This window comes from Limulus polyphemus, unplaced genomic scaffold (assembly GCF_000517525.1).
Source record: "Limulus polyphemus unplaced genomic scaffold, Limulus_polyphemus-2.1.2 Scaffold148, whole genome shotgun sequence".
NCBI classification, from domain to species: Eukaryota; Metazoa; Arthropoda; class Merostomata; order Xiphosura; family Limulidae; genus Limulus; species Limulus polyphemus.
Genome location: NW_013665758.1, coordinates 558,299 through 563,306, shown reverse-complemented (window position 1 = coordinate 563,306; position 5,008 = coordinate 558,299). Strand labels below are relative to the sequence as shown.

At 32.9% G+C, this 5,008-nt stretch overlaps 1 protein-coding gene across 1 annotated transcript in view; it reads left to right on the top strand.

The window, feature by feature from the left end:
- LOC106475580 (leukocyte elastase inhibitor-like) overlaps positions 1–5,008 on the top strand; it is an 8,216-nt gene continuing 3,208 nt past the window's right edge. The window contains exon 1 of the mRNA XM_013936263.2: positions 1–541. The gene's annotated coding sequence lies outside the window, so the exon portion shown is untranslated. The remainder of the gene's footprint in view (positions 542–5,008) is intronic.

Here is a 5,008-nt window from a genome sequence, read left to right as displayed (position 1 = left end):
AATTCAAGATAGGCGATTTCTATATAACGGTTTACTCGTAAATCAAATTACGGTTCGTTGCCTAGAGTGAAAAACTGCCACACCTTCAGGCTAATAAACTCATTTCTTCGTCCGTTTCATTTGATCAAGGTTTTTGCAGTTGGCTTGCTACATCACACCTGTCCTATTGCGAGAGATTGAAAGTGAAGTCTGTGCGGCGTAAGGCCAACATCCGTAGCAAACTTGTATTGTGACGTCATAAAGCGGACCTTCATAGATTGCCCGGATTCGACAGACGCGGCTTCACTACCAGGTGCTTCATTTGGCCACGTGCCATAATATACTGCAGTTCATTCATTAGTTGTGAATGTATATAAATATGGCATCTTACCCCTGTATCGACGAATCTGTCTAGTTGTCAAAAATAACTATAAATTTGTATTGTTTACCCGCAGCTCCAATTATTTGAAAAGAAAGAATTATTTTCTTTTTGCACATTTACACTGTTAACACGTCCGCAATCCTAACTAGCTGTTCAATTGTGTCCACGGGAAAATTTGTGGTAAGTGACTTTTGAAGTTATTTTTCTCATACAGTTTTGTATACAACTTTACAAGATAGATCATCATAAAGTTGAAGTTCAAATTTAGCGATCACACTACGTAATGTTAAATTACATCTTGAAGGTGTTTTGTAATTTCTTTTCATCACGACAATATATATATATATATATTTGTATATTCATAGACTCATTACATTTTTTTTTATAGCGTACAGGTTAGTTACCTGAGTTCTAACAGGAATTCTGCACTTATGCATAACGCCCTTCAGAAATGTGGGCTAATAGGCTAGCAACTAGCTTCGTCCGGTTGATTTTTCAATCTTTATAAAGACCACTCCTTATTTCTAATGTAACACCGAACTTCACAGTGGCAAAAGTACAATCGTTCAGCACACATATACATGAATATTAATGACGAAGTACGTATTTTGGTACAGAAGTAGTGATAAAGGTGTTTTGACGATTTGTCAAATATATAATTTCATTAATTCAAACTTTATTATTTCAAAGAAAGCGACGTTGTTATTGTTTCAAACAAGGTCCGGATATTCAGGCTTTAGCATTGTTAACAATGTGTATAGAACTAATCACGTGGCGTTTCAGATCTTATACTTCTGTAGAAGTTCTTTTTTTTATTTCTTACAGGCTAGAAATTATTTCTGAGTGAGTTTTCTCATGTAATCTGCAACCTATCTGCAAATTTTCTATACATTTGTTACTTAATATATTTGGAGTTCATTCTATGAGATAAAGATAAATTAATTTAATGAAATATTATTTTAAGACATTTTATTATATAAAATTGTCGAATAACAGAATGCGAGAACAAAAACATTGATAAACTCCAAGCATTATTGATAAACTTTATTCTCAAAATGCGTTAATCTTTCATAGCTTTCAATCTATTTGAAAATAAATCTATCGAAAACGCAGATAAATTAGTTTAGTATACCAGTTATGAAACGAAACAAAATTGCTAGAGATTAACAGTCAACCCTTATTTTGAATATTATTTTTGAAATGTTTGGCATAATCATAGCTCTATTTAACACCCATTATTTCTGTTAATTTTTAATTTTCAAAAATATACTAAATGGTCTTTTAATCCGGGATGTTTGTTGATGTCATTGTAATCTACTTAAACTACTTTTTTTCCATACCATTTTGTTGAAATTCGACGAATCTTGGGCTAAGAATAGTTAATTTCTAAATCCCTTTGAATATTATTAGACGCCAAACTCCATTTTTGTCTTGGGAAATTCACATCATATATTTACTTCGTTTTACATCCTTTATAAAATCTAAACTAAAAAAAAAAGATAAATTTGTTTGTTTGTATTTAAGCATAAAGCTACACAATGTGCTATCTGTGCTCTGCCTACCACAGGTATCGAAACCCGGATTCTAGTGTTGTAAGTCCGCAGACATATCGCTGTGCCACTGGGGGGCAAATAGATAAAAACCTGCAAAAAAGCAAAATTACTTGGTATCATTTTTTAGGATTTTTACTCGAAATTAAAAGACGTGTTAAGAAAACTGAGCGTCATTTGTTATTTCAGGTGTTAGTTTTATATTCAAATCCGAAAGGAAGGAACTATAATTGAATTCATATCTTTTATATATAACAAATCCACTTGTTATTCATTTTTCATTGTTCTTCTAGAGGCTTTACAGTTATTACATACTTCCAAAAACGTAGGCTTGATTTTAAATCATATTATATTTGAAATAACGAAAGTCCTTGATACAAATATAGTTGAATATATTACTTGACACTCGAAGAAAATATCTGTTTGTCACAATACGCGATGACCTTGGCCAACATACTTTTACTCCAACAAACAAGCAGTGGGCAGCTGTCTGTCTTCTCACGAAGACTTTTACTAAGTCTAACACATATCAGAAATTTGTTTGCAGGTGCTATAAAGCTAGACACTTTGCTCATTTTCATCCACAGCCATGGGAGAACGAAGATTTCCGGCATTCTTCTCACCGCAGATGAAGCCAACGACCTTGCCGTGAAGGCCGCATGTTAAAGCGGTAGATTAAGTCCGGTGATAATAGCTGGTAAAAACTCTCCTACTTTTCTCCTCGTTATTTGGAGGACACACTGACCTCTTATGATTTATATAATTGGCACGTTACGTCTGGAATACCATTCTGTAGTTCTCTAGTCTCAGAAGGAATAAACTAGATTCGCTTGGCGATAAATATTTTTATAAATTAATCTATAACACGAAACACCTAAAATAATAATACATAAAATATATTAATGATATGAAAAGATGTAATAGTTTCAGTGTTTTTCTTTGAAAAAGAGAAGAAAAAAACAACACCCTTTTGAGTTCTTTCATTCGTCATGCACTGTCAGTAATCAGTAGGACTTTTGTTTGTTTTCTACACAGTGGCGCCTGTAGATGGAGTTTATTGATCATTGGGACCATATCGAAATTAACTTTATTGTTTTTACGTTTTGGTAAGAAGGAAATAGCTTGCAGCAGAATGATGGAATAAAACAAACTAGATGGAATTCATAAAATGAAATTGTCTAGAGCAAAACTTACAAACTCAACAGTATAAAAATTGAGGTTTAGCCACTGTCTCGTACTACCAGTAACAGTACCGTTAAAAGGATCTTGAACTCCTGATCCTGTAATGAAGACATCCACGATAAAATTTATACACATAAAAACAGTTGTAAGATGTCGCAAGTTTATAGTTTTCTCTACAATACGTTTTGGATAGAAATTACAGATATTTTCTATCTTAACGTTTCACGTGCAATCTTGGAAGCAACGTTGCGGTTTTATTAGTGCTTATAGGTTAATTTTCTCAAATAAGACAATTTGCCAGGGGGGAAAGTTAATATGTTTCATTTTGTTTCGTTTTTTTTCTAGTAGTAATGCATGCTCTAGGAGAAAGATGTAACAGTTCAGAACATACTTAACTTGATCTTCAAGTAGTAATTCATGCTTTAGGAGAAAGATGTAACAGTTCAGAGCATACTTAACTTGATCTTCAAGTAGTAATGCATGCTTTAGGAGAAAGATGTAACAGTTCAGAGCATACTTAACTTGATCTTCAAGTAGTAATGCATACTTTAGGAGAAACATGTAACAGTTTAGAACATACTTAACTTGATCTTCAAGTCACGAACTTGTGAGTGAATGAAAAAACGAATGTTAAATAACATGTCAGTCACACCATATCTGCCGAATTCATGGCTAATGAAGCCTTTTGCCTAATAAAGACTCATCACGCCGGCTGGAATACGAGAGAAATTGTAATGGTCGAAACCCTATTTAAATCAATTGTTACATTTTGAACGGGATTGAATAAGCGAGGTGTAATTATTATAATTTGTATTTAAATCATTTATAAATTAGAGATAAAGTAAGAATTAATAATCCAATTTTATCGATTTATTTTTAACACCAGTTATTTATAAATATTATTTTTACTTGAATTTACCATCATTCAGAAGAACTGGCGAACTAACAAGCTAGTTTTCTTGTTCCCAAGCGTGAATAAACTACATTAGTAATTCTAAAAACTTATGAGTGAATGCAAATAATAATATGTCAACCACACTATACATTTGTTATATGCCCATATCCAGTACCGACGAGGCCTTTCGCCTAATTCCAGGACTCATAAGTAGTTGATAAAACCTAAGATCAGGATTTCTTTATAATTAAATACAACTAATACGATTTTGTTGTAGCGACCAAGAAAATAGTTTTTCTGACATTTTGGTTCAGCTGTAAGCTCGAGGTCTTATAACGCTGACATTTGACGCTCAATCTCCGCAGTGGGCACAGAAAAGATAGCCCATTGTGCAACTTTGAGATCAACTATAAACAGACAAACAAAAACAGGAAATAGATTAATATTTTTTGAGCAACTTATAAGTATATAGGTTTAGAAAAAACTATTTATGAATATACATGTTTCTTAATGAACTATGTTAATACGAGCTAGCTGTTATTTTACGAGACATGATTAAAGCATAATTATGGTATACGTTTTCTTCAGATAATTCATAAACACTAATCAAAATTCTGTCTAGCGGAGGAACAGTTTATAAATTGGAAGCAAAATTTGGTCATTTTTTGATCAAAATTAAATACATAATTAAAGGGCGAGAGAAAATATTTCCAGCAATTAATTTAATTAACTCTATTTTCTTTGGAGACACGCTTAATGCTACCAAGAGAACAAAAACAACAAAAAACCTTAATTGTTTAATTAAACGTTTTTGAACTAAATTGGAAATATGCTAAGAATACACTTTATACTTTACCGGTAACTGGAGTTTTGTGGCAACTAGACGCGTTTGTTTGTTTTGGAATTTCGCGCAAAGCTACACGAGGGCTATCTGCGCTAGCCGTCCCTAATTTAGCAGTGTAAGACTAGAGGGAAGGCAACTAGTCATCACCACCCACCGCCAACTCTTGGGCTACTCTT